The following is a 12647-nucleotide window of genomic DNA, read 5'->3' on the forward strand; positions in this document are numbered from 1 at the left end:
CACTTCCCTCTTTTCCTCACCTCTACGTTGGTATGACTGTTAACACTCAGAAATATGGCCAAGTGAGGTTTTTGGCTGTCAACTTGTGCGATTTTTTCAGTTGATCTCATGATGAGCCAGCAAATTCATACCATCTGCACCAAATATTTGGAAAATTTTCTGGTTTCACATGCATGCCCAATGGATCCTGGGTCCTTCTTAAGGCTTTTCGGGTGGGAAGCATTAAATTGATGCAAAACATTGTTAATGTGTGTATTCTAATGTCCCTAACCTCTACCATGTACACATTCATTATGCTGTTTTTCTTTTCCAGCTTTAAGCTCTTTGTATTACTATTGTTTCATGTCACATAACGGTTATTTCATAAGACAAGTTACCACATCATCCTAATGTGATTATGTTACTCTGATCATTTGGCTGGCACTTCTGTGGGATTGGTAAGTATGCTGGTGATGGGAGGTTTCAAAGCAAGATGTCAATCAGTGTTCCTAAATGAAAAGTACTGCTTCTATTAAACTGATGTAATTTGGAAGACTAGTACAGGTTAACTTTGCTTAGGCTCTTGTTCTAAAGCTTACATTTCCAACTTTTTGTAGGCTAGTCCTAATATGCACTCTGACAATACCTGCAAATATTTAGCTTAAAAAAACCCACATAAAGTGACATCAACATTGAAAATTCCACTACCTCTATCTAGGAGCACCTAGGCCACACCTAGCCAGTCAGGTTTTCAGGATACTCATAGATACTCACAATGAATATACATGAGATAAATTTACATACCATGGAGGTAGGGCACGCAAATCTCTCTCTCGCATATTCATTATGCGTATCCTGAAAACCTGACTGGCTACGTGTGTTCCGAGGACTGAGTTGAGAATCCCTGTCCTACAAGAATGTCGACGGAGAACGAGTACTTTCATATGTAATGGGAATATTAACACCCTTCTTTTTGGATCAGAATGAACATAAAACCAAGACACTGCTACGTGAAGATTAAGAAAATCACTTTCTTTGAACAATTTGAGGGCAATTTTCTAAAAGGCTACCCAAATTAAGTAACAAATGCATATACAGTGGGGGAAATAAGTATTTGATCCCTTGCTGATTTTGTAAGTTTGCCCACTGACAAAGACATGAGCAGCCCATAATTGAAGGGTAGGTTATTGGTAACAGTGAGAGATAGCACATCACAAATTAAATCCGGAAATCACATTGTGGAAAGTATATGAATTTATTTGCATTCTGCAGAGGGAAATAAGTATTTAATCCCTCTGGCAAACAAGACCTAATACTTGGTGGCAAAACCCTTGTTGGCAAGCACAGCGGTCAGACGTCTTCTGTAGTTGATGAGGTTTGCACACATGTCAGGAGGAATTTTGGTCCACTCCTCTTTGCAGATCATCTCTAAATCATTAAGAGTTCTGGGCTGTCGCTTGGCAAACTCGCAGCTTCAGCTCCCTCCATAAGTTTTCAATGGGATTAAGGTCTGGTGACTGGCTAGGCCACTCCATGACCCTAATGTGCTTCTTCCTGAGCCACTCCTTTGTTGCCTTGGCTGTATGTTTGGGTCATTGTCGTGCTGGAAGGACCCAGCCACGACCCATTTTTAAGGCCCTGGCGGAGGGAAGGAGGTTGTCACTCAGAATTGTACGGTACATGGCCCCATCCATTCTCCCATTGATGCGGTGAAGTAGTCCTGTGCCCTTAGCAGAGAAACACCCCCAAAACATAACATTTCCACCTCCATGCTTGACAGTGGGGACGGTGTTCTTTGGGTCATAGGCAGCATTTCTCTTCCTCCAAACACGGCGAGTTGAGTTCATGCCAAAGAGCTCAATTTTTGTCTCATCTGACCACAGCACCTTCTCCCAATCACTCTCAGCATCATCCAGGTGTTCACTGGCAAACTTCAGACGGGCCGTCACATGTGCCTTCCGGAGCAGGGGGACCTTGCGGGCACTGCAGGATTGCAATCCGTTATGTCGTAATGTGTTACCAATGGTTTTCGTGGTGACAGTGGTCCCAGCTGCCTTGGAGATCATTGACAAGTTCCCCCCTTGTAGTTGTAGGCTGATTTCTAACCTTCCTCATGATCAAGGATACCCCACGAGGTGAGATTTTGCGTGGAGCCCCAGATCTTTGTCGATTGACAGTCATTTGTACTTCTTCCATTTTCTTACTATGGCACCAACAGTTGTCTCCTTCTCGCCCAGCGTCTTACTGATGGTTTTGTAGCCCATTCCAGCCTTGTGCAGGTGTATGATCTTGTCCCTGACATCCTTAGACAGCTCCTTGCTCTTGGCCATTTTGTAGAGGTTAGAGTCTGACTGATTCACTGAGTCTGTGGACAGGTGTCTTTCATACAGGTGACCATTGCCGACAGCTGTCTGTCATGCAGGTAACGAGTTGATTTGGAGCATCTACCTGGTCTGTAGGGGCCAGATCTCTTACTGGTTGGTGGGGGATCAAATACTTATTTCCCTCTGCAGAATGCAAATAAATTCATATACTTTCCACAATGTGATTTTCCGGATTTAATTTGTGATGTGCTATCTCTCACTGTTACCAATAACCTACCCTTCAATTATGGGCTGCTCATGTCTTTGTCAGTGGGCAAACTTACAAAATCAGCAAGGGATCAAATACTTATTTCCCCACTGTACCTCTATACAAACTTTCCAATTGCAACTTTGCAAGTATTTTTCCTTTGGATATTATCCAAACACACACAACCATATTTATTTATGCAGACACTTGTTTTTTGGGAGAAAACATGTAAAATGGCACTATGCACAGACAATTTTGTAAAAGGCCATTTCTGCAGGTAGTGTGCTGCTTTACTTATACATTTGAGTTTGCCAAGTTGCGAACTTTAGAAAGCAACTGAAAGCATGTTTGTTTCAACAGGCATTTACAGCAGTACTAGCCTGCAGCAATAGCTGATAAACTGACCTATGTACTATGGTATTACTATGGTATATTTTATATTAGTTTTGCCATGGTGTTATTGATTTTTTGTGAATGTTTTAATTGGAACATGCCTAGATTGTAGAATACAGAGGGCTATTAAATAGTGCTTATATTTATGTGAATTCACAAAAACAATCAATCCCACTACAAAAAATATATACGTTATCAGGTTCCAAGGGACCTGTACTTAAATATCATGCTTACAATCTCAAAAAACTTCTTTAAAAGGGAAACAAAGGAGAATTCATTATAGGCTGTAATCTACAGCCGAGCTTGGCTCACTTAAAAAGCTCTGTACATCATTAATATTCCTAATTATTCCCTTCCCATATTTTATTTTTATATATATCAAAATATGATTGTAAAACTCCGCTAAGCTAACCCGCCTTTACCACATTCTCTGGCAACAAAATTCCAGAATTTAAACGTTGAGTGAAGAAACATTTCTCCAATTCGTATTAAATTTACTACTTTGTAGTTTCATCGCATGCCCCCTAGTCCTAGTATTTTGGAAACAGCAAACAAACGATTCACATCTATCCGTTCCACTCCACTCATTATTTTATAGACCTCTATCATATCTCCCCTCAGCCGTCTCTTCTCCAAACTGAAGAGCCCTAGACGCTTCAGCCTTTCCTCATAGAGAAGTTGTCCCATCCCCTTTATTTCCATCACCCTTCTCTGTACCTTTTCTAATTCCACTATATCTTTTTTGAGATGCGGTGACCAGAATTGGAACAGAATATTCGAGATGCGGTTGCACCATGGACCGATACAAAGGCATTATAACATCCTCAATTTTGTTTTCCATTCCTTTCCTAATAATACCTAACATTCTATTTGCTTTCTTAGCTGCAGCAGCACACTGAACAGACTGTTTCAACGTATTTTTTTGTTGTTGTTGTTACATTTGTACCCCGCGCTTTCCCCACTCATGGCAGGCTCAATGCGGCTTCATATTGTATACAGGTACTTATTTGTACCTGGGGCAATGGAGGGTTAAGTGACTTGCCCAGAGTCACAAGGAGCTGCCCTGTGACGCCAAGATCCCTTTCTTGGTTGGTTACTCCTAACAAGGAAACTGGCATTACGTAGCTATAGTTCGGGTTCCTCTTTTCCACATGCATCACTTTGCAATTGCTCACATTAGACATCTGCCCATTTAGACACCCAGTCTCCCAGTCTTGTACGGTCCTCTTGCAATTTTTCACAATCTTCTCGTGATTTAACAAACTTTGAATAACTTTTTGTCGTTAGCAAATTTTATTATCTCACTAGATACTCCCATCTCTAGATCATTTATACATATGTTAAAAAAGCAGCGGTCCCAGCACAGATTCCTGAGGAACCCCACTATCTACCCTTCTCTATTGAGAATACTGACCATTTAACCCTACTCTCTGTTTTCTATCCTTTAACCAGTTTTAATCCACAATAGGACACTACCTCCTATCCCAAGACTTTCCAATGTCCTCTGGAGTCTTTCATGAGGTACTTTGTCAAACGCCTTTTGAAAATCCAGGTACACAATATCAACCAGCTCGCCTTTATCCACGTTTGTTCACCCCTTCAAAGAAATGTAATAGATTGGTGAGGCAAGATTCCCTTCACTAAATCCTGGTAAAACAAGGAAAGCAGAAACTAGAGACTGGGACCAACACAACTGAAAAAAGTAAAGAAAATGGAAATAAGATGTTACCTTTATATTGGATTGATTTTAATACCTTTTTGACTAACTTTCAGAGACCAAAACCACCCTCCTCAGGTCAGGACACCCTAACAGCGGTATACTGTCCTGATCTGAAGGAGGTGGTTTTGGCCTCTGAAAGCTAACTGAAAAATATATTTAGTCCAATAAAGTGGTATTTTCCATTTTTTGTATTTGTTAATTTGTAATGTAGTGCTTAGAATGTGTTACTTTTTGAAATTTATTTTTGCTATCTTTATATTTTAGGCAGTACAGGGGGATATGCATTGCTTTCTTTTTCTCTGGTGCTGCACAGTATAAAAAGAGTTTGGCTTTTTGGAAGTTCAGTTTAATTTTTATTTCTAATTTTATTTTGTGGTTACTTATTCTTTTCTGGGTGAGGGCCTGTGTTCTGCACGTGTGAAAGAGATGTGGCTTTCCGTTAGCATTGACTGTGTGATCTGCTCTAATCTGGTTTGTTTAGTTTTTTTTTTTTTTTGGGGTCCATGTATCTTTATTGAAATATGTCATATAAGAACAGATCAAAAATTCAATAATAAGGCAAAAGAGACATAGCAGTACACAACTAAATTTGACTGACAATCATTGGATATATATGTAATGAAAAACATCAATTATAAAAGTAATAATACATTCTGAGTATAAAGCAGATCTAGTTCCTATGACTGTATGAGGACAGTTTTTAGAAATGAATCTTTTGACATAAAAAGTATATATATGTATGAAGCCATGTGACCAGAATTAAATATTTTTTCAACAAAGGAGATTATGGAAGGTTGCTGTGTTGCAAGTGATTTAATCTCATTGTAGCCACTTAAAAAACAATTAGAAGGTAACACATTTATTTGCAGTACAGAGGAGTTTAATATGCTATTAATCAGTATGTGATCCATATAGTAAATTTCTTTCTTATACTAATCATTCCAAAAAAAGGATGCTTTATTTACCTTGATGTGAGGATTGCCCCAGATCATGGAATGTATTGATGTCAAATAGCAAAGTAGGGAAGGGACGTAGGCCAACCAAAAAACAAGTGGGACTCTAGAGACCAAAGTCTCTAATCCCAGAGCGCAAATACAATAAGCACAAAGTCTTATTTCCAAAGAGAACAGATACAATGGACTTGACATGGTCCTGTGCTTTGGTAACAAAACTGTGTTGCCTGCTTCAGGAGTCTAGTATCTGATAAAGTATCTCAATGTGTACTCACAAAGCAGATAGAGCATAAAACCAGCTGCTACAATAGTTGGTCTTTAACTACACAAGAAAATGAAAAATCCATAATTTTGTCCAACTCAATTAAGCATTTATGAGACGAATTAAGAACAGGATTGACATTCAGGTGTTTTGTTAAGTAGAAAGGAATATGCTGTGGGATTAAATAATGAGACCACAGTTCTTGCTCAAATTTTAACCAAATAGGTGTGTAGCCCGATTGTGATCTGACCCAATGACAAGTTTGTTGAGTGATAAATGCTTTATGATATGTCCAAAATCTGGAAAAGCAACACCAGCAAGTTCTTTAGGGTTTTCAGGGTTTTCAAAGCTATCCTTGGAAGCCCATAAGAATTTTGATAAAAGTTTATCTATTTGTTGGCTTAGAGTGGTGGGGAAGAAAACTGGAATTATGCTTAGAATAAAGGTGCAGCGGGCTCCAGGAAAGAAGCATTTTGTTCAGTTTTCAAATAGGTTTATTGATGTTCTACTGCTCACTGTTTGTGGTACTCTCTTTTCCTAGGTAGGGTATTCGTTGTGTGACTTGTGGAAATTCCTGCTATTATAGTATGCTGGAATTGCTCTGTAGGTCCTGAGTGACATTTGTAGTGTTTTGTATTACTTCACATTATGCCTGATACTGGATTTGGATTTTAGACCATACCTTTCTCAGTAACAGCTTGAGGCAAGTTACAATCAAGTACAGTAGGTATTATTCATGTCCCTGGAAGGCTTGCAGTTTAAGTTTTGTATCTGAGGCTTATCGCTCGCTCTTTGGGACTACCGCCGGCCCAACATGGCCGCTGGCTGTAGTCCTGCCCCAGTGAGTGCCATTTCTGGGGGGGGAAAAGAAAACCCCAGGAAATGGCTAGCGTGGTGGTAATGGTCATCGATGCGTGCTGCCTGGTTACCACCGGGTTAGCACTGGAGCCCTTATCGCCACCTCAATGGATGATGGCAAGGGCTCTCCACTGCATGGCCACTCGGTGACAGTTCTCACCGCGTGCCTTTTTTTTTGGGGGGGGGGGGGGGTCCTGGTGCACGGGGAAAACTGTCCCCGCCACCAGCGCATGGCCCTTTTTCCTGCAGCTTAGTAAAAGGACCCCTAAGTGATTTGTCCATGATTTCAAGGAACATAAGTGGGATTTGAACCCTGGCTTCCCTGTTCTCAGCCTGCTGCTCTAACCATGTTTGGTACCTCATCAGCAAACTAAAGGGTAATGGAGCTGAAGCCTGGTGTCCATTTGGCAACTTACCAAAAACCTTAATAGGTAGATTATTTTATGGTAACCAGTAACCTCACGATTTTTGTTACAGTGCTGCTGAACATCTCTGTTACATGGCCAACAGGAAGATGCTGGACTAGGGAGCTAGGGCAGACAAGGAGGGGTGGGGGGGTACTCAGAAGTTGCCATTAACATCAATGTATGTAAACAGTCACTGCTGAACTTATCGAACATGGAACAGCGACTGATGCTCAAAGGAAATCACATGCAAATAAGATATGCAGGAAGTCTACGTGCAGCTTGGTAGAAAAGGTCCTAGCACATGTGTAGAACAGTCTCACAGTAAGTGTCCATGCTTAGTGCGTGCCCAACAACAACAAAAAAAAAGCAAAATGGTACCAAGTTTATTATGACTTGATATACCACACCATCAGGCATCTTCTGGGCGGTTTACAACAAATTCAATAAAAAGAAAAGAAAGGAACTACATAATAAAATTGGGACAAATTAACAAAGATATAGCAACAAACCAGTCATCTAACAGTGAACCCATACATACACTCAAAAATCATACCCCCCCCCAAACGCATACACACTCATACCATAGAGACTGGAGAAGTCACATCCTATGCAGCACACAGAAAGCCAAGGCGGAAAAGCCTAAGCACGTAGATAAGTTTTTAATCATTCCTTAAATTTTGTTAATGAGGACTTCAAGTAGAGAGACCGCGGAAGCTCAAAGTTGAGGCCCAAGGCCCCCCCCCCCCCACCCCCCCAAAGAAAAAGTTTACATAGGTGAATTGCACAAATAGAATTGTAAGTAGGCACTACCAACAACGCGACTGCAAGGATCTTAAAGAACGGCAAGGTTCATAGGGAATTAAATATTGGGTTAAATCGAGTATTATGAACCTGAATTTTAAAAAATCTGAAGCAATATTTTAGTAAATAATCTAGAAGGGAGTGGAAGCCAGCGTTCTGCTCTGTAGGGTAATATGGTTATAATTAGAAGTGCTTGTAAGCAGAAGAAGGGCAGAATTTTTGCACTAACTGAAGCCATCAAAGTTCAACTTCAGGCACAGGCAGCTCCTTGTGACTCTGGAAAGTTACTTCACCCTCCATTGCCCCCGTGTAAGCCGCATTGAGCCTGCCATGAGTGGGAAAGTGCAGGATACAAATGTAACAAAAATAAAATAAACTGTCCAAGCGCCAACTAAAAGAGAATTACAATAGTCTAGCTGAAATATACTAAAGAATGAATAACTACTCGAGAGCAGAAAGGGGTAAAAAATAGATCAGTCACAACTTATAAAAGCAAGACTTAACAATGGCAGTAATATGTTCAAAGAAGCGAGAGCGTAATGTCAAAAATCACTCCCAGTACCTTGTAGATTGTACCAGAGGAAGAACAGTACCTGAGACAGAAATGGCATAGTAAACAGGCAATGCCCTGCACAATGAAACAAAAGTGTCTCAACTTATCAGGGTTCAATTTAAGCTGATGAGAAGCAAGCTAATGTGCTATATGAGATAATTTAGTGCTAAGCTGTCACTCGATCTAAAAAAAAAAAAAATATATCAGTTGAGTAATTCTCCCCCTGTCTGATGAGGATGCAAAGATGATTATAATCTATGCACTCCATCAGTGATGCAACACGATCTTTTCTGCTAATTTAGAAGTGGGTACGTGTGCTATAGGTCTAAAATTAGGCAAGGTTGAAGAACCTAACTTTGGATCATTTAATTTAGGCAATATATAAGATGTCTTCCATAAATCTGGAAAACAGCCTTGAGAGAAAAAGATGCCGTCAAGAGCAGACAAAGAAAAGGAAGGAAAAGCTTAGAACAAGCCTTTACTAGACTCTTAGGAAAAGGATCGTGAGGGGACAAGACTCTTAGGTAAAGGATCGTGAGGGGCCGTAGCAGAATGTAAACTATGCAGAGTGGTCAACAGAGAAGCATCTGATGGAACAAATGTGTCTAAAACTATGTTTGTACGTAGTTCAGAAATATCAACATTCCCAGTAAAAGAGAACTGAGAACGAAGAGCATCAATCTTCTGTGTAAAAATCTCTGCTAATCTGCAGCCTCAAGTGGAGAATCCTGCTTATTGGCAGGGTACGGTCCCAAGTAAGAGTCACAAACAAAACTTCATATAAATTTGCTTGTGTTAGGTGAATGAAGTATCTGGTCAGAATTATAATCATGTTTGACCTTGACTATTGCACCCTATATAATCCCCTCATATACGTTCATGAGAATTGATTTGTTGTTTATTGTTCCATGACACTGCTACGTGTGGAACACACACATAATACATGTACATGGTACATTTCCCCACAGACAATACACAGGACACATTTCCCATACACATGCAGATACTATTAAAAAATGCAAGCAGATTGCTTTCCAATGGGTGGAACATGCACACAAATACACACAGATGGCATATTTCCCCACTCATAGCATATTTCTCACACATGAGCATGCAGATACAATTAAAAAATGCTAGCAGATTGCTCCACCGAGAAGTAGCCTTCATGCAACGACAGCTCAGAACTGCCAGAAAATTTTGAATGTTACAGGTAAGCACTCCTTTCTGTGCATTGCTCAGAAACGTCTGTGCTAGAGACCTGCACGGAAATGGGGTTCGCTGGATTCCCGCAGGACGGAAGCAGTTCTGTGGAGATCCCATGGAGACAGAAGCTGTTCTGTGGGGTTCCCATGGGGACGGAAACAGGTCCTGCGGGGGTACCCGTGGAAGGGTATGCTGCACTTGTGCCAGCCTCTCACCTACCGAGTATCAAGTTCTTTGAGTGCTGTCTCCTCCTCCTCCGTGCTTTAACAGCACAGATATGGAAAGTCTCCATTAAGGAGGTGGTAGAGACACAAACAGCGATGGAATTCAAAAAGGTGTGGGATGAACACAAAGGATCTCTAATTAGAAAATGTAAGTTATAAAAAACCTAAACTTAAATGGCTGCACGTGTGTGGATGCGTCGAGTAACACTTAGATGGCAACTCTGATTGTGATGAACTAGGGCCGATACCAGGCACACATACGGTCATATATGGTAACCTGGTTTAGAATGGGCTTAAACAGCAACTTTAGTGGCTGAACATGAGGACAGTGCTGGACAAACTTTTATGGCCTGTGTCTGGCAAATGAGAAAACAAATAGCTGGAGTGGGCTTCAATGGCAACTCCAGCAGTTGGAACATAAGGATAGGGCCGGGCAGACCTCTATGGTCTATGTCCCAGAAATGCCAAAGAAAGACCATAATCATGTATATAATATCATGTTCATTGTTGATTTAATCATGAATTGATAATGAGTGTGACAATTGGGCAGACTGGATGGACTATACAGGTTTTTATCTGCTATCACTTACTATGTTGCTATTAATCCTCTCTGCTCCCGGGCTGATGCGCAGACCTCAGCTTTGACACAGACACGAGCATCAGGTGTCACCTGACCTACTGGCGTGTGCATGTGGCAACCTCTTAGCACACAGTGCCAGTGAATCAGAGACGTCTTACAGTGCACACTAGAGTGCTCCAAATTCCAACTTCCGTTCCTTCCTTGCCTGCAGTGCAGCAGCTCGAACCCAGAGAGCCGACTGGAATTTTTTTTAAATGTACCATTAAATTCTTGCGGGACTGGGTGGGGACATGTTAAATTCTTGCAGGGACGGTGTTAAATTCCTGCGGGGATGGGGTAAGATTTCTGTCCCGTGCAACTCTCTAGTCTGTGCATCACAAGGAATCTCATTTTCATAGATTTGCATACCGTTTTCATTCATTGCTTGCCGTGAATGATAAAAGCACTGTTGAAACCCTAAACTGGCTAAAATGGGTCTAACTGAAACGTTGCAAGCCTGGTTTACTTTGAGTAATGCCTCCTGAAAGCCAAGTGTTAAAGTACCTGCCTGTATTTCCAGAATACTAGTAATACTTTTCTGTTTAATATTGCATTATTTTAACCAGCATTAATTTGGATTTTTTGGTACGTAATTCCCTAGAGTGCATAGGGGGAGGCAGCTGAGAGACAGTGAATAGGTTCTCTCTTCTGTGCTCAAAGGAGCCCCCTACAGTCTTTTTATTTTTTAGAGTGGTGCTCATACAGAAGGAACAGTGTTCCTTTTTAATCAGCGCTAAACATCCAGTATCTGAGTAAAATTCAGAGTAACTACAGGTAAATAACTAGGGAAAGTATACAGAGTATGGCTCATAGAATTCTTTCCAACTTCCCTGCGAGTGTTTATGTATGTGTGTGCATATCTGTGTATGTATCTGTAAGAAGTGCTCACAAGGTTAAGGTAACAGAAAATATTTGCTTACGTCAACTCAGAGGGAACACTGCTGTAGACCCTTTCAAGGGTAGATGGATTTGGCAGTCGGTCCCAGGGAAAGTACTTTAGAAATTCTTATGTAGTCCCCAATGTTGCTACTGGAGCTGGCTTTTCCTTCACCGTCTGCCCACAGCTTTCTTCAAGAAACCCTGGGAACTCTGGCCATTTTGGGAACTCAGACAGACCCTGCAGTAGCATGTCCCACTGTTCCCACGCAGGCTGCAGATATAATTTTACAGCCTGTACATCAGTCTGACCTTGCTGTAGCATGTCAATCGATGTTCACTCCTGAATTTGTATTGTTGACAGAATAGGAAGTAACGTTCTGTTGTGGATTGGGAACTGGTTAAAAGATAGAAAACAGAGAAAACTTAAATGGCCAGTTCTCTGAATGGAAGATGGTAAATAGTGGAGTGCCACAGGGATCTGTACTGGAACCAGTTATTTTTAACATTTATATATGATCTGGAAATTGCGATCAAATCTGCATATGACAAAATTGTTCAAACTTGTTATACTGCATGCAGACAGAGAAATTGCAGGAGCACTTTATGAGACTGGAAGACTCAGCATCCAAATAGCAGAGGAAATTTAGTGTGGACAATTCCAAAGTGATGCATACTGGGAATAATAACCCACATGTAATATACCTACATGATGCTAGGTTCCAATTTAACAGTCACCACCCAGAAAAAAGACCTAGGTGTCAATGTGGGTAGTACGTTAAAATCTTCTGAGTGTATGGTAGCAGCAAAAAAAAATAAAAAGCAAACAGAATGAGCAATTAGAAAAGGAATAAAGAATAACAAAGAATATCACAATGCCTCTATCACTCCAAGAAGCGATTTCATCTTGAGTACTGTGTGCAATTCTGATCGCTGTAGCTCAAACAATATATAGCAGAATTAGAAAAGGTACAGAGAAGGGCAACCAAAATGACCAAGGGGATGGAATTCCTCTCAAATGAGGAAAGGCCAAAAAGGTTACAGCTCTTTAGCTTGGAGAAGAGACAGGTGAGGGAGCATATGACCAAGGTCTATAAAATCCTGAGCAGAGTGGAACGAGTAAATGTGAATTGTTTTGCTCAAAGTACAAATCACTAGAGGACACTCCATGAAGTTTTAAGACAAATATGAGACAGTATTTTTTCACTTAACTGAATAGGTAAGCTCT

The 12647-nt window shown here is 40.7% G+C and overlaps 1 protein-coding gene across 5 annotated transcripts in view; it reads right to left on the minus strand.

Annotated features, from left to right (window-relative positions):
• PPP2R5C (protein phosphatase 2 regulatory subunit B'gamma) overlaps positions 1–12647 on the minus strand; it is a 289245-nt gene that overhangs the window by 46728 nt on the left and 229870 nt on the right. The gene's annotated exons all lie outside the window — the stretch shown is intronic.

The sequence above is a fragment of the Microcaecilia unicolor genome, chromosome 9, assembly GCF_901765095.1.
Source record: "Microcaecilia unicolor chromosome 9, aMicUni1.1, whole genome shotgun sequence".
Taxonomy (NCBI): Eukaryota; Metazoa; Chordata; class Amphibia; order Gymnophiona; family Siphonopidae; genus Microcaecilia; species Microcaecilia unicolor.